The sequence below is a fragment of the Hibiscus syriacus genome, unplaced genomic scaffold, assembly GCF_006381635.1.
Source record: "Hibiscus syriacus cultivar Baekdansim isolate YM2019G1 unplaced genomic scaffold, ASM638163v2 tig00111812_pilon, whole genome shotgun sequence".
NCBI classification, from domain to species: domain Eukaryota; kingdom Viridiplantae; phylum Streptophyta; class Magnoliopsida; order Malvales; family Malvaceae; genus Hibiscus; species Hibiscus syriacus.
Genome location: NW_024063187.1, coordinates 1,040,101 through 1,062,712, shown reverse-complemented (window position 1 = coordinate 1,062,712; position 22,612 = coordinate 1,040,101). Strand labels below are relative to the sequence as shown.

General features: G+C 35.3%; 1 pseudogene; it reads left to right on the top strand.

Annotated features, from left to right (window-relative positions):
* Positions 1-22,612, top strand: part of LOC120171129 — a 29,545-nt pseudogene that overhangs the window by 4,588 nt on the left and 2,345 nt on the right.

The following is a 22,612-nucleotide window of genomic DNA, read 5'->3' as shown; positions in this document are numbered from 1 at the left end:
AAATGAAAGATTTTAAAATAAAAGTATTCTATTAACTTAATCTCGAGTGAGATGATAGCAGTAAACTCTAGTGGGTCATGGTGCAAAGATAAGTTGGACAAGTAGTAAATAATTGATAAAGATTCCAGGGGCTATGTGTAACAACCCTAACCCGTATCCGATCCAAATACGAATCTGAGGTTTTACATTGACTTTTAAAACACTTTGACTCTTTAAAAATTCCAATTTAAAATTTCGTAATGAAAATAAAACTTAATAAAACATAGTTAAAATACATATCAGAGTATCTAAACTTTTCATTTATAGTACGTGCCAACAACATTTCCATACACAACCACATACAATTTAAATCTCTCTCTGATTTAATAATCTTTAAAGGTTATGTCATGTCTCTGGTTTACTTGTATTACTCCTCACATATCTTTGAACCTACCTGTGAAAATACTTACACGCTAAGTCGATGACTTAGTGAGGCATTATGAGTACTATGAATCAATAAAACATTTGTATACTTTTATAAAAGAAAGGTTAAATTATCAAAAGTCACCAGTGTTCTAACTTATAACCTCTCTTATTAATTACTGAAGAATTTATACTTATTTTATTCTTGATTATATCTTCAAGTCATTACTCATATAGACTTTTAGTTTCATATAAACTAAATATGAATGATATATTTTTTTCATTTTATAACCATTTGTTTAATTTGCCAAAACGAGTAATATTGAGAACTCTAGGTATTTGAGTACATTGAGGTTGTGCACTAATGTTGTCACCATAACTCATAATTTACACCGAAGTGCCACATAATTATCCTGAAGGATCACATAGGTTTGCACCGAAGTGCTACATAATTGTCCCGAAGGACCACATAAAACCCATAACTCTTGGCATGCCAACTATACCTCTAATTCTCAAACATATACCTTGGGCTTTAACTTTTAACTTTAACATTATGTTACATTTCACTATTTAAAGTATATCTTATTTCCATGGAGTACATTCTCTTAGTCTAATTCCATGTAAGACATTCTCACTTAACACATGTGAACATAGAACAATTCAAGTAGATCACATTTTTACTTATCAATTATGTTCCGTAGAACATATCCACTTAACACATATTCAGATAATCTTTCATATAAATCTTTACCACATAGCGTTATCAAATGTTATTATTTATTCACATTCAAACATTTATTCATGGTATCTTGTTTCACAAAGCATTAATCGTTATTTTCATTTAATCACATATATCATATTTTTCATAGTGATTTACATAATTATTTCATATCACATATCATTATTCAACGAATTCATTTACTTGTCTAAAACATAATCATATAGAAAAGCTTCATATATAATTATATCATTTCATTTTATTCAAAACAATTTAGGTTGGCTCATCGCAAACCTTCCTTCAAACATCAATAATTTATGTAAATAGCACTCACATTTGCCTCACTGAAGTCCTAAGTGAATTTCTTAACACTTTTGGATCGGTACTTATAATATCGAGCTGACCGAAAGTTGATTATAATCAATAATTACACAAAACAATCGAAAATCAAAATCGTACTTTGAATCACTTATATCCAATCATAATAACTTATGATGAAAGAAACACTTAATTTTCAATTCATGCTTAGAAGTATCGGTACTACCCCTAGAGTATCGACACTTCCCTTCAAGGGTATCGATACCTCCTCAAGGTACCTATACCAATTTGGCATTCTGAAATCATATCTTAAAAAAATGGTATCGATACCATCCCCTGGAATCGATACTACCCACACAGTATCGATACCCTCTTCAACTGGTATCGATACTACCCTTAAGGAATACACAGATTTATTTATTCCTTGAAGTATCGGTACGGTTCTAACGGTACCGATACTCGAAGCCCATAATGGCTATTTCCACTTCAAAAATACCCAAAATCTTCATAAACCTCTTATCTTTACCCCACCTTAAGCCTTTAAACTCACCCTAATACATCTACACTAACTTGACTTCCTTTATTACTCCTAATTATCCAAAATCCCGTTTGAACACTTGAATCTCAAAATCATACCAAAATTTTAAACATGTTCTTAATCATTTTCAGCACTCCTAACTCTTAAGTTAGACCATTTACAAGTCAAATATCTCAATAGAACTTCAAAAACCACTATATATCAAAATTTCATTTCTAAACCCATTTTACCAATTAATCTCTAATTTGTTCATCTTGTTGTTTTAATCTTATATAAGCTTTCCTTAAGCTTATATAACACCCAAACTTTCAAGACCCAACAAAAAGTTTAAGAAACCCACAAATTTACAAAAACTTACCTTTAGCAATAGAGTTCACAACACGAAGAAAAAGAGAGCAGAAATAGTTCCAAACTTTTCCTCCTTATCCACATGTTATATCCCTTAAAAAAGAGAACATAAAATCTTTCAGGTGAGAATACCATAATTCCCTTCCACTAATCCAAATTTAATCTCATGTCCTGACCAAAAATTTCCAAAATAAATCCTTGAATTTTCAAATTATTCTAATTAAACCACTAAATTTTGAGTTTTTATATTTTAATCAATGTCCCGATGATTTGGATGTTACAAATCTCCCCCTTAAGAAAATTTGTCCTTGAATTTTCATTACACACAGAGGTGGGGATATTGTATCCTTATTTCTTCTTCATTTTCCAAGTATCTTCTTCCACTTTATGATTTCTCCAAGAACCTTAACTAGCAGAAATGTTTTATTCCTCAACTGCTTGATTTCATACGCTAAAATTTGAACCGGTTTCTCCTCGTAAACTAAATTAGATTGAACTTTTATCACATCTGAAGTTATGATGCGTGCAGGATCTAATCGATATTACTAAAACATAGACATATGGAAGAAATTGTGAATCTTTTCCGTCTCTGGTGGCAACGCTAACTGATATGTCACTGTCCAATTCTTTTCAGAACTTCATAAAGTCCAATGAACCTAATAATGAGTTTTCCTTAACGTCCAAATCGAAGTACTTTCTTCCAAGGTGATACTTGTAGAAACACTTTGTCACATACTTGAACTCAAATTCTTTGATCAAGTCTGGCTGCACTAAGCCTTAATTTTTCAATTCAAATCAACTTAATGGTGTCCGACATTTCCTTTTACGTAAAACTTCACATAAATTATCTTGATACCCTTCTTAAAATTACTGACATGTCACTCACTAAAATAAACCAACTCGATGATAAATTTTTATTTTAAAGACGATCGCGTAATCAACACTGTCCAAAATATATATTACTTTTTAGCTTTGTCCTATCAGATATTACATTCACCTTTCATGTTGTGGTGATAAACACTTCCTCATTCTTCAAAAAACTAAATCCATTTCCCTTCTTTTCAGTCCTTCAATTTCTTACATACTCTTGACTTTTAAGATCAACATAATATAATGTCATTCATCACGTAATTATGGGTGTTATCACAACCGATATCCACAAATTTACCAACTAGAAATCGAAAATTCAGTTGTTTCTTACTTAATTCTCTAATTATTTTGTAGCAAACTAGAACTTTTCCTCTTGTACGAAAACATATTCCTTTCCAGATTCTAATCATACTAACCTTGAAAATTATGTCAATATTCTTTGCAACACCTTAACATTTTCTTAACACTTATCAATCCAATAAGTAATATATTTATCCTCCATAACTTGGTCATAGAAATATAATTATTGATTGTATTCATATCTTCTTAGCTGAGTCTACATGGAAAAGGAATACAACCTTAGAAAATCCACACTTATGCTTGGAAAATTAGCATACAAATTTTCTTCTGATCCTTTAAACTTAATCACACATGCCTTAACATAACTTTTAAAATCTGAATAACCTGATCAGACCAACCATTTAAAATTGACATTCCATGAAGCCTAATTATCTCCTTAATGTCTAATTCCAAATATTTATCCAATGAAAAATCATTTGGAATAAGAATAAAATGCACAATCTTTGTTGAATACTCCACACTTCGATATTCAAAGATAACCCATTTACAAAATACATCGTACCTTTTTCTAAATTTTACATAGAACTGAAAATTTTATGCTTTCATACCAAACTTATAATCTACACCTCATTATAACCCTTATGATACTTGGTCCTTTAAACTCATTCACTTAAATTCCTTAGTTCTTTATTCCTTCATAAATTGAAACCTCCTTGCAACATAGGTAATCTATTTTTCTTCATACTCCATAACTCTTCATATCAATATGAGAGATATCATCATACTACTTATACTCATAACTAATTTACTGCACCTTCACAACTTTAATAGTCAACAATACTTGCATAAAACCTTATTCTTTATCATTTCTTATACGAAATTTTTCTCCTCTAGATTCTTCAAGAACTAGATTCACATACTTAACCATTTAAAATACTTCTACCACTTCAACTTAAATAATTTCTAAGGAATTTTCAATTCCAGTTTACCACATTTACACTTAGACCAAACTTGTTATTCTAATTCTGGATTCATATAAACTAAAAAAATTATAAACTCCTTATTCAATTTTCAAAATAAATTTCTCTTACTTCCAACGAAGTTGACTTGTTTATTTTCTTTACTACATGAGAATCATTTCCAAATATAATTTGCTACATTGCACTTATTTGCCCGATTTATTTTTTTCAACTATCAATTTCCAATTGATAAGACATACCTTGCATTTTCTTGTTTCTTACTAATCCAAATAACTATTGTCCATTTACTAATAATTTGCTTAGTAAGGAGGGGTCTTAGAAAGTTTCTCGATGAATCTTTTTAATAATCAGCTAAGTCTAATAGATTTTGAATTCAAAATAACTTTTTCAACTTTCACTCAATCATATCTCGTACATCAATTATACTTTCAACCATTCACCAATAACTTATTTCAAAAAGTTTAAACTCTTAATAAAAATTCTACTTCATGTCCTTACTTTATCTCAAGCAATCTATTCGACCTTAACAACGACAATATCTAATTCGCAATCAAAATTAATTTAAAAAATCATCGCCCTTGTTGCGATTAACATTTAACCATTATTCTATTTTTCTATTCTTGTTTTTCCAATTGAGTAATCTATAGACTCGTTTCAATTTACTCTTAATCCAATGACAGAACATTCCTTTTTCCAACCTAAAGAAAATTTAGAACATCACTAACACTTTTAACTTATCAAAAGATTATAAATCCCCAAAAGATGATGCTTATTCTTATTTGTTACTTTACTTAATGGAAAATAATTCATCCATAACTTATAACTCATCTTTCTTTTCACAATAACCCTAATGATTTCCAAATGACACACTTAGTCCTGTAAATCTCTAGTCTTATCAACCCTATATCAATATCTTGATAATAGCTACATCCAATAATCCCAGACGGGAACATGTTTACCTTTGTATCACACTTAATCCATTATACACATTCTTAATCTCTTAACAGTAAAATTATTCCCCCTAACTTTTCCATTTCAAAACAATAGAGAACATCCAATGAAATTTTCTCGTCATTTAATAAAAATCCTTAAAAACAAAACATTCCTTAACTAAATCTTTAAACTCGGTACCTCTAAACCTTTTTAACTCTATAACAACATTTATTCTAATAATACGGAGGAGTGGATAATTGAAAACACTTCAGAATAGCGTCCCATGTCCGAAAAATACTCCCTGAGGCTTATGTTATTCACTTTGTCGAGTTACAACCTCTCTTATCAACTATATTTCACATTTCACGTCAAAAAACTTCTTAATCTTACTTCTATTAAATTATAATCATTTAACTATACTAGCAAGGACAACATACTCCTCACTATCAAATCAGAGATTTTTGGTTATATCGTTGGCACGTACAAACCAAACAAATTTGACAGTCGATCGGCCGATCTATTTAAAAAACTTGACTCAACCTAAGTTCTGATACCATTAAATATAACACCCCTAACCCGTATCTGACCCAAATATGAATCTAAGACGTCACATTTACTTTTAAAACACTTTGACTTTTTAAAAATTTCGATTTAAATTTTTTTAATGAAAACAAAACTTAATAAAACATATTTAAAATACATATCAGAGTATCTAAACTTTACATTTATAGTACATGCCAACAACATTTCTATACTTAATCACATACAATTTAAATCTCTCTCTGATCTGATAATCTTCAAAGGTATGTTGTCCTGCCTCTGGTTTACTTGTGTTACTCCTCGCATATCTTTGAACTTACGTGTGAAAACACTCACATGCTAAGTCGATGACTTAGTGAGGCATTATGAGTACTATGAATCAATAAAACATTTGTATACTTTTATAAAAGAAAGGTTAAATTATCAAAAGTCACCAGTGTTCTAAATTATAACATCTCTTATTAATTACTGAAGAATTTATACTTATTTTATTCTTGATTATATCTTCAAGTCATTACTCATATAGACTTTTAGTTTCATATAAACTAAATATAAATGATACATTTTTTCATTGTATAACCATTTGTTTAATTTGCCTAAACGTATAATACTTAGAACTCTAGGTATTTTAGTACATTGAGGTTGTGCACTAATGTTGTCACCACAGCTCGTAATTTGCACCGAAGTGCCATATAATTGTCCCAAATAACCACATAGGTTTACACTGAAGTGCCACATAGATTTGCACCGAAGTGCCACATAATTGTCCTGAAGGACCACATAAAACCCTCGACTCTTGGCATGCCAACTATATCTCTAATTCTCAAACATATACCTTGGGCTTTAACTTTAACATCATGTTATATTTAACTATTTAAAGTATATCTTATTTCCATGGAGTACATTCTCTTAGTCTAATTCCATGTAAGACATTCTCACTTAACACATGTGAATATAGAACAATTCAAGTATAACACCTTTTACTTATCAATTATGTTCCGTAGAACATATCCACTTAACACATATTCAGATAATCTTTCACATAAATCTTTACCACATAGCATTATCAAATGTTATTATTTATTCACATTCAAACATTTATTCATGGTATCTTGTTTTACAAAGCATTAATCGTTATTTTCATGTAATCACATATATTATATTTTCATAGTGATTTACATAATTATTTCATATCATATATCATTATTCAAGTAATTCATTTACTTGTATAAAACATAATCATATAGAAAAGCTTCATACATAATTATATCATTTCATTTTATTCAAAACAATTTAGGTTGGCTAATCACAAACCTTCCTTCAAACATCAATAATTTATATAAATAGCACTCACGTTTGCCTCACTGAAGTCCTAAGCAAATTCCTTAACACTTTTGGATTGGTACTTATAATATCGAGCTGATCGAAAGTTGATTATGATCAACAACTACACAAAACAATCAAAAATCAATATCGTACTTTGAATCACTTATATCCAATCATAATAACTTATAATGAAAGAAACAATTAATTTTCAATTCATGCTTAGAAGTATCGGTACTACCCCTACAGTATCGATACTTTCCTTCAAGGGTATCGATACCTACTCAAGGTATCGATACTAATTTGGCATTCTGAAATTATATCTTAAAAAATGGTATCGATACCATCCCCCTGGTATCGATACTACCCACACGGTATCATTACCCTCTTCAATTGGTATCGATACTACCCTTAAGAAATACATAGATTTATTCCTTGAAGTAACGGTACTGTTCTAACGGTACCGATACTCGAAGCCGAGAATGGTTATTTCTACTTCGAAAATCACCCAAAATCTTTCTAAACCTCTTATCTTTATCCCACCTTAAGCCTTTAAACTCACCCTAATACATCCACACTAACTTGACTTCCTTTATTACTCCTAATTATCCAAAATCTCGTTTGAATACTTGAATCTCAAAATCATACCAAAATTTTAAACATGTTCTTAATCATTTCCAACACTCCTAACTCTTAAGTTAGACCATTGAAAAGTCAAATATCTCAATAGAACTTCAAAAACCACTCTATATCAAAATTTCATTTCTAAACCATTTTATCAATTCATCTCTAATTTGTTCATCTTGTTGTTTTAATCCTATATAAGTTTTCCTTAAGCTTATATAACACCCAAACTTTCAATACCCAACCCAAAACTAAAGAAACCCACAAATTTACATAAACTTACCTTTAGCAATGGAGTTTACGGCACGAAGAAGAAGAGAGCAGAAATGGTTACAGACTTTTCCTCCTTATCCACATATTATATCCCTTAAAAAAAGAGAAGATAAAATCTTTCAGGTGAAAAGACCATAATACCCTTCCACTAATCCAAATTTAATCTCAAGTCCTGACCAAAAATTTCCAAAATAAATCCTTGAATTTTCAAATTATTCTAATTAAACCACTAAATTTTGAGTTCTTACATTTTAATCACTGACCCGATGATTGGGATGTTACACTATGTTCCCGGTGAACCTGATGAAATTATCATTTGATGAGTTAAAATCATATTGAATATAAGTTGTTTGTCTCTAAAGACGATTATTTCATCAAAATGCAGAGGTTATGAAAATTATAATTTTTAGTGAGAAAGTAAAAATCATCGCTCAAGGTGATATCGATAATGATTGTGATGAAAATGATGTCAGAAAGATACACACACACACACACACACACATATATATATATATATAGCTTTTATGGTTAATGTGATACATACTCAAATAATTAAAGTAGAATTGTTTGATAAATTTTAAAAATGGGAATTTATAGTGTTTTTTCAGGTAAACTTATTGAGTTACCTCTATATCGAAAGGTGGAATTTAAGGTTAATAGTTATTAAGTTATTGAACATATTTTTATGATTTAGTATTAAATTACTTAAGTGACTCAAGAGAATTAGAGACTCAATTATAAGAGTTGATTGATCAAAGTTTTATCAACTCGAGTATTTCATCTTGGGAAGTATGTGTGTTATTAGCAAAAATAAAGATAAATCTATATGGTTATACATAGATTTTGATAGTTAAATAAGACTCTTCGAGAGAAGAACTTGGTTACCAAACTATTCAAATGTGAAACTTTGGTTAGCAGAGATTGTTTCCTCTGACCATGTTGTTTCGGCATAAGGTATAAGATTAGATCTTAAGAAAAACTCATGTTGTAGTAAACTGGAAACTCCCAAAGAATGATCCTGAAGTTTGGATTTCTTTGGGGCTTGCTGTTTACTATCAAAGGTTAGTGAAAAACTTTTCGACGTTAGTTTTGCTGCTAATCGATTTTTAAGGAAATATATGCCTTTTTGGTAGAACAAAAAAGGGTCAAGAGAGTTTTGAAATACTAAAAGGAATGTAACAGATATACCAATGTTTATACAACCTGAGTTGGATAAAGATTATGTGGTTTTTACTAATACGTATATCAACGGTTTAGGAAGTGTGCTTATGCACAAAGGTAAGGTTGTGGCATATGCCTAAATAAAGTTAAATACAATAAGAATTATCTATGCATGATTTAGAGTCGGTTATAGTTGAGTACCTTAAAAGATTTGATGTCATTAATTGTATAGTGAGCGGTGTTATATTTGTGCTAATTACAAAAAGTTTTACGCTGATTTAAAGAGAAAAGTAATTGAGTAGCTAGAAAGTGATAAAGTTTTTCTGAAAGTATCGCTTTGGAAGGAAGTATTGCGGTTTGGAATGAGTTCGAGAATTATTGAACCTTAATAGATTTTATTAATTAGCTTTTGTCTCCCGAAATGGACAAGACCTATAATGTTTTCATGTGTCATTACTTATTAATGACCAATCAAATCCATTGAATGTTCTTACTTTGGGAAATGGAGATTTGATTAAAATTGAATTATGAAAAAGAACCAATACATATTTGGACTAGAGAAATCCAAAAACCGCGTAACAACATGATTTCTCTAGTTAAAGTATTATGGTAAATGCATAAAGTCTTTAAATTCGAGGATGAATTTTCTTAAGGGGGAGAATTGTAATGCCCCAATTATTGAATTAGGGATTTTATTAAAAGGATTAAAATTTGATAATCTATTTGATTAATTGATAAAAGATAATAATGATTTGGGAATAGTAGTTTAGATTAAAATGTAGTAATGGATTATTAAAAGGGCATTTTGGTCATTTAGAATAAAATGAATTTAAAATTCATTCTTTGTAGTATATTAAAGTAAATAAATAAGGGGAAAAGGGATTTTAGCTAGGTCAATTCTTTTCTTCTTCTTCTTTCACGTGGGAAGCTCTCATCCATAGCTCAAAGGTGAATTTTTAAATTGTTAGTTTATCCTTTCATTTTTGGTTGGTTATTGAAGCCCTGAGTATGATAAAAGCTTAAGGAAGTTTTAGATGGGATTAAAACTATGAGATAGAAGAAATAATGGAGTTTTTAGAAAATGGGTTTTGAAATGATATGTTAATATATTAGTATTTATTGATGTTTATTGGTAGAATTGACTTGTCAAAGAGGTAAATGAGAGATTAGAAGCATTGGATGAGTTTAAAAACAAGTTAGAAATTGTGGTGTGATTCTTATAATCAAAAGATCTTGAAGGATACTAGATGTTCTAAGTATCTAAATGAAGGAAAGTTAGTATGGATAAGTAGAGAAGAGTTACATAGTATTATTGGGGGTAAACATGAGGAAATTTGACCAAATTTGGGTATGTTTCGGGTTGAAAATTTAAAATCTACGTAATGGTATTGGTACTGATAGAACAGTACCAATACTATAGGCTAAACTGGAATGAATTAGCTGAGTATTATTGATACTGATGTAATCACTATCGATAACGAAGTGAACGTATTGATACCATTCGAAACATAATGCAAAAATGGTATCGATACCATATTAGAGTATCGGTACCATAGTATAGTAGTATCGATACCATGGTAGGGGTATCGATACTGAGGAGCCAAAAATTGTAAGATAGATTGATATTGTTGTAGAAAAGTTAATAATAAGTATTTTTGAGTAATGTTTAAGTGTAATTGTTAGAAAACATACTAACAATTGATATTGTACATGTTTTTAATGGATATGGAAAAGATTGAAATCAAGCTCTCGAGTCAAGCAAAAGGCAAAGGCCAAGTTCCAGAGTAATTAGCTTTGCGTTGTGGATACCAAAGCGAGGCAAGCCAGGTGAGTACATTTAGTAAGTACGTATATGTTACGGCAGTCATAGATATATGATTAATTGATATATGTATGGTGATTACATAATGGCACTGAGTGTGTCAAAAGTTAAGAAAATTCATAATTTGTTTATGAATATTCGTATGGGCACTTTGTGTGCAAAAAGTTACGAAATCCATAATTGGTTTATGAATTTTCGTATGGGCACTGAGTGTACAAAAAGTTAAGAAACTCATAATTTGTTTACGAATTTTCGTATAAGAACTTTATGTGCAAAAAATAAGAAATTATATGAATTTCTTTATTGGTATTGTGGGTGCAACCCACGTAAATTATAGTAAGATTGTGGGATTATTACATTGGCACTATAGGTATAAACCATAGAGTGTATAATGATTTGAAAGAGTTAATTGATATTATGAATAATTATTATAATATAAATTGTTCTAAAATAAAAGATTAAAAGGCCTAACTGTGCATTGACAGAAAGGTGTCAATTATGTCAGTTAGATGAAAGGCTAAGTGCCTTTGAGCCCTAGATGTGCATTTGTGTAACCCCCTAAACCCGGCCTATACGTTTCGACTAAGTCTAGTGGATCACATTATGATTCTTTAAGACATTTTTTCTTCCGAAACCGTTATTCAATCAATGTAAAATCACATTATAAATGACCTGAAGTTATAATAAATCATACTATCAAAACCTAACTTGTAAATATAATACCAATAAGTAATAAATTTATTTAAAACATATCTTAAAAATCAAATCACGATAAACCGAATAGTAATAGCAAAAGTGTCATCATATTAAAATACCATACTTTAAAATAAGGTCCATGTTAACAAAATAAAGACAACTTGCAAGGTAAAAACATTACAATCAAATATACTTCAAGAGATATGTTGATCCTCCAAGTGCTCAATCCAGGGTAACTAACCAACAGTATCTGAAAGGGGGAAAACATTTTCGAAAAGTGAGCTAGGCTCAGTGTGTCCCAACATTACCATAAAATTTCAATAGGTACACTAAACAAATCATAGTCCATTTAGTCCCATAAAATTATACTGCAGTAAATCTCTTTACAAAGCGTTACACTAAGGGAACATCTTAGGGCCTGAGAGCCTACCCAAGATAGATTTCGGGGCCGTGGGGCCTACCTAAGACACATCTTAGGGCCGCAGGGCCTACCCGAGAATGATCTCAGGGCCGCAGAGCCTACCTAAGAGTCACATTAGGTCCGTAAAATTTTCCAGCTTGATCAGAGCTGTACTTTATAAATTCGTATTCCAAAAATTTAATTGCACCGTGTTATAAATTCCCTAAATCCATAAACATGGTAATCATATACCATTTCAAAACAAATATCAGATAACAGTCAAAATCCATAAATCATCACATTAAATCGGTGCATCAACAATACGGAAACCAAAGAATTCAGTGTACCACATATTAAAACAAATAAAACAGTTCAGTAATAAATAGGGAACACACCTCGATAATAGGTTCAAATCGTGGATCTACTGATTGCTGGTTTCACCACGCTCTGCTACAGTTTTCGAACCTAATTTATAATATCACTATATTACTAATGGGTAACATAAATAAATCTCTAAAATCATAAAATTTACGAGTCTTACGAGTGAATACTGGTATACGTGGTTTAACTGATCTAGAAGAGTTGGGTCGAGCTATCGAACGATCCGGAGAGTCTCTTGTACCTTCAAACAATAATAATTAATCAGCCCCAAATTTTACTTAATTGTTCAAAGCTATAATTCTTAAGTATATAAGCATTTTTCGGGTTTGACTATCATTTTGGGGTATTTCGAGTCTGAATTTGGCCAAACGGATTGCGGAATCGGAATCAGGACGTCGAAAAACATAAAGTATGACTTTTTGAAAATTCATATTCTTGGTCAAAGTCAAAGTCAACCACTTTGACCGTAGATTTGGAGACCTTCGGATTCGAATTTGACAAAACAGATAACGGAAACGGATTCGGCACGTCGAAAACTATCAGGATAGGTATACTCGGAAAATATTAACGGTCGTTTAATGCTCGGTCAAAGCCATTTTAAGTTTTGATAAAAGAAAGTCAACGGTCAACGGTCAACGGCCAACGGTCAACGGTCAACGGTCGGGTCGGGTCGGGTCAACGGTCGGGTCGGTCGGGTCAACAGTCGGGTCGGGTCAGACCGTCAAACCGGCTCAGACCGGTCAAACCGAGTCAGACCGGTCAAACCGGTTCGAACCGGTTGAAACCGGTCAAACCGGTCAGAACCGGTTGAAAACCGGTTAAACCGGTTTCCAGCAGCCACTCGCCCTGCGGCGGCGCGTGTGACGCGTGAGGCGTCCTCCGGGGCCCTAAAAATCCCGGAAAAATTTCTAAAAATTATTTTGAGCGATTTCAAGATACTTACAACGATCGGTTCAAATTTTTGAACGGCGGAGAGCTCGATTTCAAATCGGCCGAATCTTTGACTGCACCACCTCCTCACGCGCCGCCGTCTACGGCGGACAGGTTGACACCGGTGAACTCGGAACGGCACAAGGAACACGATGGTGCGGGAGGTGTCGTAAACGAGCAACGATCAGCGGTGAATTTAAGATTTCCTCGGCGATAGAGCTAACAAAACCGTCGCTACTTTGACTGGAAATTCCCGACGTTTGGCCGCGTTTCGCTTCAATTAATTTGAAGGGTTTGTTCCTCGCTCGATGATGAACACAACGGTGGGTTTAAAACGATGATCGGAATTTGGACGGCGTCGGAATCGGAGTTGGAAACTGCGTATGGGAAAGGAAAATTGGGAGCCTTTTGGTTCTGAAAATCAGAACCAAATGCACGCTTATAATCAAAGCTGCCGACAGTTTTAGGGTAAATTCAAGGCTTGGTCCTTGGATTTTCTTCACTTCTAAAATGGCCTATAAACTCTCATAAATTTTGATTTAGTCACCAACAATTTACCAATTTTCACAATTAACCTCTAAAATTTCAATTAAATATTATTTTGAAAATCGGGTTGTTACAATTCTCCCCCTCTACAAGAAATTTCATCCTCGAAATTTACCTTATGAGAATAGTTGAGGAAACTGAGCCTCCATTGACTCCAATGTCTCCCAAGTGGCTTCTGAGGGGCCTCGATTTCTCCACTGAACTTTGACCATTGGAATTCGTCTATTCCGAAGAACTCGTTCATCTCTCTCCAAGATCTGAATGGGCTCCTCTTCATATGACAAATCAGGTCTCAGCTCTACTTCTTCAACCTGAATAATGTGACCTGGATCTGGACGGTATCTCCTCAACATTGATACATGAAAGACATCATGAATACGACTTAGCTCAGAAGGCAACTCAAGCTGATATGCAACAGGTCCTACCCTCTTCAAGATACGAAATGGTCCAATAAATCTTGGACTCAATTTACCCTTACGCCCGAATCTTAATACTTTCTTCCAGGGTGAAACTTTCAAAAAGACCCGATCTCCCACTTCAAACTGTATATCCTTCCTTCTTTGATCTGCATAAGATTTTTGCCTATCAAATGCCTCTTTCAGATGGTCACGGATTAATCTGACTGTGTCCTCCGTCTCTCGCACTAACTCAGGTCCCAACGTTTTCCTATCACGCAACTCAGTCCAACAGATCGGAGTGCGACATTTACGCCCATAGAGTGCTTCATAGGGTGCCATACGAATACTGGTCTGATAACTGTTATTGTAAGCAAATTCAGCCAACGGCAAAAAGTTCTCCCAACTACCATGAAAATCGATTACACAACCCCGCAACATATCCTCCAGAATCTGAATTACTCTCTCAGATTGACCATCAGTTTGTGGATGAAAGGATGTACTATAATCCAATCTTGTTCCCAAAGCCGTATGTAACGCCTTCCAAAATCTCGAAGTAAATCTCGGATCTCGATCAGAATAATAGACAATGGAACACCATGCAATCTGACAATCTCTGAAATATACAATCTTGCCAGCTTATCCAAAGTATAATTTACTCGCACAGGAATGAAGTGAGCTGACTTTGTAAGTCTGTCAACAATCACCCAAACTGAATCTTTTTTCAAAGGAGTCATAGGCAAGCCAGTAACAAAATCCATAGTAATACGCTCCCATTTCCATTCAGGAATCTTGATAGGCTGTAACAAACCTGATGGATGTTGATGTTCTGCCTTAACTTGCTGACAAGTCAAACACCTAGCCACAAAGTCAGATATGTCTTTCTTCATACCAGTCCAATAATACCTCTCTCTCAAATTCCGATACATCTTATCTCCTCCGGGGTGCATAGCATATGGACTACTATGAGCCTCAGTAAGGATAGTCTGCCTCAATTCAGCGTCATCAGGCACACAATATCTACCTTTAAAGCATAAAACTTCATCCTGATCAATTGCGTAATCTGTGTTTGTCCCCTGCTCTACTTGCTCAAAGATGGAAAGCAAGGAGCTATCAAGGGGCTGCTTAGCTTTGATCTCATCAACCAAGGTCGGCTTAACTTGCAATTCTGCTAACAAAGTGCCATCGTCATATAAATTCATCTTGGCCATTAAAGACCTCAACTCCGATACCGTCTTCCGACTCAAAGCATCTGCTACAATGTTAGCTTTACCAGGGTGGTAATCAATCACGCAATCATAATCCTTTAGAAGCTCTAACCAGCGACGCTGTCTCAAATTAAGTTCCTTCTGGGTCAGAAGATACTTTAAGCTCTTATGATCTGTGAAAATGTAACACTTCTCTCCATAAAGATAGTGTCTCCAAATCTTCAAGGCAAAAATTACTGCTGCCAACTCTAAATCGTGAGTAGGATAATTACTCTCATGCGGCCGCAGCTGACGGGATGCATAAGCCACCACCTTACTTTCCTGCATTAAAACACAACCAAGTCCTGAATGTGAAGCATCACTATACACTGTAAAATCCTTCCCGGACTCCGGTTGAATCAACACCGGTGCTTGAGTCAAAACCGCCTTTAATTTCTCAAAGCTCTCCTGTTGTGCCTCGCCCCAGTCAAACAACACATTCTTCCTTAACAACTTTGTCAAAGGAGAAGCAATGATCGAGAAGCCCTCAACAAAACGTCGATAATAACCAGCCAAGCCCAAGAAACTGCGGATTTCAGATACATTCTTAGGTCGTTTCCAATTCATAATAGCCTCTATCTTGCTGGGATCAACCTGAACACCTCGCGCAGAAATAATATGCCCCAGAAATGACACTTCTTGAAGCCAAAACTCACACTTGCTTAGTTTGGCATATAGACGATGCTCTCTCAAAGTCCGCAGAACGATCTTCAAATGCTCGTCATGCTCTGCCTCAGTACGAGAATAGATCAGAATATCGTCAATGAAGACCACCACAAATTGATCCAAATATGGTCGGAACACCCGATTCATCAAATCCATGAAAGCTGCAGGAGCGTTCGTCAAACCAAAAGGCATCACTAAAAATTCATAATGACCATATCTAGTGCGAATGGCCGTTTTTGCAACATCAGATCCTTTAACTTTCAATTGATAATACCCCGAACGAAGATCAATCTTAGAGAATACAGTAGCTCCTCGCAATTGATCAAATAAGTCATCAATCCTGGGTAATGGGTATTTATTCTTGACCGTCATCTTGTTCAATTTCCGATAGTCAATACATAATCTTAGCGACCCATCCTTCTTTTTCACGAATAGAACTGGAGCTCCCCATGGTGAAGTACTATGTCGGATAAATCCTCGATCGAATAATTCTTGCAATTGGACCTTCAACTCCTTAAGTTCCTTTGGAGCCATGCGATAAGGTGCCATAGAAATAGGTGAAGATCCCGGATAAGTCTCAATCTCGAACTCTACCTCTCTATCAGGAGGTAACCCAGGCAACTCCTCAGGAAAAACATCAGGAAACTCGCTAACTGTACGAATCTCCTCGATCGTGGACAATGCACCTTTAGTGTTCAAAATACAGGCAATGAACGTCTCATATCCCTTTCGGATCATACGATCAATTTCCATCGCTGAAACTATATTGGAGAGATAGCCACGCCGTTCACCAATTAACACAACAGTCCGACCATCTGAAGTCTTCAGGGTAGCTCGCTTGTACTCGCAATCCAGATTTACCTTGTGTTTATTCAACCAATCCATCCCAAGAATTAGATCAAACTCCTCTAGAGGAAGCTCCATAAGATCAGCGAGAAAAATTTCTCCCTGCACCTCCAAAGGACAATGCCGAAATACCTTATTCACTAATACTGCTTGTCCTACTGGACTTGTAACTGTAACAGTATTTTCAGTGTTCTCTATCGGAATCTGAAGGTTTCGAGATACTGAGCTCGATACATAGGAGTGAGTGGAGCCATTGTCCAGTAATGCAAAGTATGGGATAGAATAAATAAATGTACCTGCAATAACCTCTGGCTCATCTCTGTCATCACGTCGTCTAGTGGCATAAACCAAAGCTGGCTGTCTAGCCTCAGAAACTGTTGGCCCTCTATTTTGCTGAGGTCGAGCTCTACTGTCTGTCCTGGACGCTGAACCACGAGCCTTTACTTGGCTACGATCTCTAATTGGAGTCTGTACTGTAGTCTGAGAACGCACAGGAGTCTGGGTAGCGATCCGCTCAGACGAAGCTAGCTGAGGACAATCCCTCCGAAAATGTCCACTAGATCCACAATGAAAACATGCTCCGGTCTTCCTATAACACTCTCCCGTGTGCCGTTTCCCACAAAAGTCACACTGAGGCACTAGAACCGGAACCGAAGAACCACCTCTACTAACAGCTGAAGGTGATGATACAGTAGGCCTGAAACGGGTATTGCTCCTCTGAGGGGCTGAAGTACGAGTCCTCTTACCGGAATGTGCGGATGATTCAGTAGGGCCAAAAGATTTCCTAGATCGCTCCTGATCAACACGCTCTCTACCAGAAGCTAACGCCTCCATCTCCTCAGCATCCTTGGCTCTGCTTACCAGCACATCAAAAATCTCATCTTGAAGGGCTACCACCTGCCTACGTAGCTCGTATCTGAGTCCAAAGGCAAATTTACGACATCGATCTCTTTCGGTAGGCACCAGACTGATTCCATACTTTAACAATTTCAAGAACTCTATCTCATACTCTGAAACAGTCATGTCACCCTGAACCAAGTCCTGAAACTGCTGTCGTCTCTGGACTAAGTAGCGCTCCCCAAGAATCGGCTCCGAAAGCGTTCCTTGAAGAAATCCCATGTCAAACGATCAGTAGAAACACTACTGGTCACTGACTCCCACCATGTGTGGGCATTTCCATCTAACATCGCTACTGCCCCCAAATATCTCTTTGCTGAGTCCAAACCCAACTGATCCATGCGTCTTTCTGTATCCTGTAGCCAATCTTCTGCTTCAGTAGGAATTCCTCCAAGCTGTCCTCCAAAAGTCCTGACCCCATTAGCAATTAGAGTCTGCGAAATAGGAACCTCAGATACAACACCAGCAGCTCTGACTGCTCCCTGTATCAACTGCAGAAATTGTCTACTAAAAGTCTCATCCAAAGCAACTCCGGTAGATTCTGACTCAATATCTGTCGCTCCTATGATCGGTGTAGTCATGCCAATACCATCGGTAGGAGGCAGATTCGTTGGGGTCGTAGGAGCAGGATCACCTATCGGAGGTGGGGGATCTACTCGTATCTCATCGATCGGATCTGCAAATCTAGCCACTCGACCTCGTCCACGGCTAGTTCGACGACCACGTCTAGCACTCATTTTTGGTGGATCTCAAGTTTACTACAGAAGATAAAACTTATGGTTAGACAAGCATTGGAGTCTCTAAACACAATTAAAATCTTAATAACTTTGTGACATGGCCTTAGTAACTTGTTTTGTAAATATTTCAAATCGTATTTTCAATTGGACTCATACACAATCCGAGGTTTAAAAACCAAAAGCTCTGATACCAATAAATGTAACCCCCTAAACCCGGCCTATGCGTTTCGACTAAGTCTAGTGGATCACATTATGATTCTTTAAGACATTTTTTCTTCCGAAACCGTTATTCAATCAATGTAAAATCACATTATAAATGACCTGAAGTTATAATAAATCATACTACCTAACTTGTAAATAATACCAATAAGTAATAAATTATTTAAAACATATCTTAAAAATCAAATCACGATAAACCGAATAGTAATAGCAAAAGTGTCATCATATTAAAATACCATACTTTAAAATAAGGTCCATGTTAACAAAATAAAGACAACTTGCAAGGTAAAAACATTACAATCAAATATACTTCAAGAGATATGTTGATCCTCCAAGTGCTCAATCCAGGGTAACTAACCAACAGTATCTGAAAGGGGGAAAACATTTTCGAAAAGTGAGCTAGGCTCAGTGTGTCCCAACATTACCATAAAATTTCAATAGGTACACTAAACAAATCATAGTCCATTTAGTCCCATAAAATTATACTGCAGTAAATCTCTTTACAAAGCGTTACACTAAGGGAACATCTTAGGGCCTGAGAGCCTACCCAAGATAGATTTCGGGGCCGTGGGGCCTACCTAAGAACACATCTTAGGGCCGCAGGGCCTACCCGAGAATGATCTCAGGGCCGCAGAGCCTACCTAAGAGTCACATTAGGTCCGTAAAATTTTCCAGCTTGATCAGAGCTGTACTTTATAAATTCGTATTCCAAAAATTTAATTGCACCGTGTTATAAATTCCCTAAATCCATAAACATGGTAATCATATACCATTTCAAAACAAATATCAGATAACAGTCAAAATCCATAAATCATCACATTAAATCGGTGCATCAACAATACGGAAACCAAAGAATTCAGTGTACCACATATTAAAACAAATAAAACAGTTCAGTAATAAATAGGGAACACACCTCGATAATAGGTTCAAATCGTGGATCTACTGATTGCTGGTTTCACCACGCTCTGCTACAGTTTTCGAACCTAATTTATAATATCACTATATTACTAATGGGTAACATAAATAAATCTCTAAAATCATAAAATTTACGAGTCTTACGAGTGAATACTGGTATACGTGGTTTAACTGATCTAGAAGAGTTGGGTCGAGCTATCGAACGATCCGGAGAGTCTCTTGTACCTTCAAACAATAATAATTAATCAGCCCCAAATTTTACTTAATTGTTCAAAGCTAGAATTCTTAAGTATATAAGCATTTTTCGGGTTTGACTATCATTTTCGGGTATTTCGAGTCTGAATTTGGCCAAACGGATTGCGGAATCGGAATCAGGACGTCGAAAAACATAAAGTATGACTTTTTGAAAATTCATATTCTTGGTCAAAGTCAAAGTCAACCACTTTGACCGTAGATTTGGAGACCTTCGGATTCGAATTTGACAAAACAGACAACGGAAACGGATTCGGCACGTCGAAAACTATCAGGATAGGTATACTCGGAAAATATTAACGGTCGTTTAATGCTCGGTCAAAGCCATTTTAAGTTTTGATAAAAGAAAGTCAACGGTCAACGGTCAACGGTCAACGGTCAACGGTCAACGGTCGGGTCGGGTCGGGTCAACGGTCGGGTCGGGTCGGGTCAACAGTCGGGTCGGGTCAGACCGGTCAAACCGGCTCAGACCGGTCAAACCGAGTCAGACCGGTCAAACCGGTTCGAACCGGTTGAAACCGGTCAAACCGGTCAGAACCGGTTGAAAACCGGTTAAACCGGTTTCCAGCAGCCACTCGCCCTGCGGCGGCGCGTGTGGCGCGTGAGGCGTCCTCCGGGCCCTAAAAATCCCGGAAAAATTTCTAAAAATTATTTTGAGCGATTTCAAGATACTTACAACGATCGGTTCAAATTTTTGAACGGCGGAGAGCTCGATTTCAAATCGGCCGAATCTTTGACTGCACCACCTCCTCACGCGCCGCCGTCTACGGCGGACAAGGTTGACACCGGTGAACTCGGAACGGCACAAGGAACACGATGGTGCGGGAGGTGTCGTAAACGGAGCAACGATCAGCGGTGAATTTAAGATTTCCTCGGCGATAGAGCTAACAAAACCGTCGCTACTTTGACTGGAAATTCCCGACGTTTGGCCGCGTTTCGCTTTAATTAATTTGAAGGGTTTGTTCCTCGCTCGATGATGAACACAACGGTGGGTTTAAAACGATGATCGGAATTTGGACGGCGTCGGAATCGGAGTTGGAAACTGCGTATGGGAAAGGAAAATTGGGAGCCTTTTGGTTCTGAAAATCAGAACCAAATGCACGCTTATAATCAAAGCTGCCGACAGTTTTAGGGTAAATTCAAGGCTTGGTCCTTGGATTTTCTTCACTTCTAAAATGGCCTATAAACTCTCATAAATTTTGATTTAGTCACCAACAATTTACCAATTTTCACAATTAACCTCTAAAATTTCAATTAAATATTATTTTGAAAATCGGGTTGTTACAATTTGACAGAAAAATATCAATTATGTCAGTTAGATGAAAGGCTAAGTGCCTTTGAGGCCTAGTTGTGCATTTGACAGAAAGGTGTTAATTATGCCAATTAGATGAAAGACTAAATGCCTTTGAGACCTAGCTGTGCATTTGACATAAAGGTGTCAATTATGCCAGTTAGATGAAAGACTAAATGCCTTTGAGGTGTAGCTATGCATTTGACAGAAAGATGTCAATTATGCCATGTAGATGAAAGGCTAAGTGCCTTTGAGGCCTAGTTGTGCATTTGACAGAAATGTGTCAATTATGCAGATAGATGAAAGGTTATGTGCCTTTGAGGCCTAGCTGTGCATTTGAGAGAAAGGTGTCAATTATGTCAGTTAGATGAAAGGCTAAGTGCCTTTGAGGCATAGTTGTGCATGTGACAGAAAGGTGTCAATTTTGCCAGTTAGATGAAAGGTTAAATACCTTTGAGTAAAAGATAAATGGCTTAGCTGTGTATTTGACAAAAAAGTGTTAATCATGCCAATTAGATGAAAGGTTAAATGCCTTTGAGTAAAAGACTAGATGTATAACAATGTGTAACGTGGTATAAATGGCATGAATGGATGTCAATAATGAAATGTATATTAGTATATAAAAGGGCATGAAAGGATACCATAAATGAAATGTATAATAGTGTATAAAAAGCATGAAAGGATGTCATAAATGAAATGTATAATAGTGTACAAAAGGCATGAAAGGATGTAATAACGAAATGTATAATAGTGTATAAAAGGCATGAAAGGATGCCATAAATGAAATGCATATGGGTGCATTATCGGCATGAAAGGATGTCATAATTTAAATGCATATGGGTGCATTATTGGCATGAAAGAATGTCATAAATGAAAATGCATAATGGTGCATTATAAGTATGAATGGATGCTCTCAATGAAAATAAAGAATAATGACTAAAGAGATAAATGAAAAAAGAAAAGAATAAAGAAAGATAGGTATGTTAGGCATACTACAAATAAGTAAGATAATTGTAAATGGAGTATGGTTTAACCGAGGAGGAT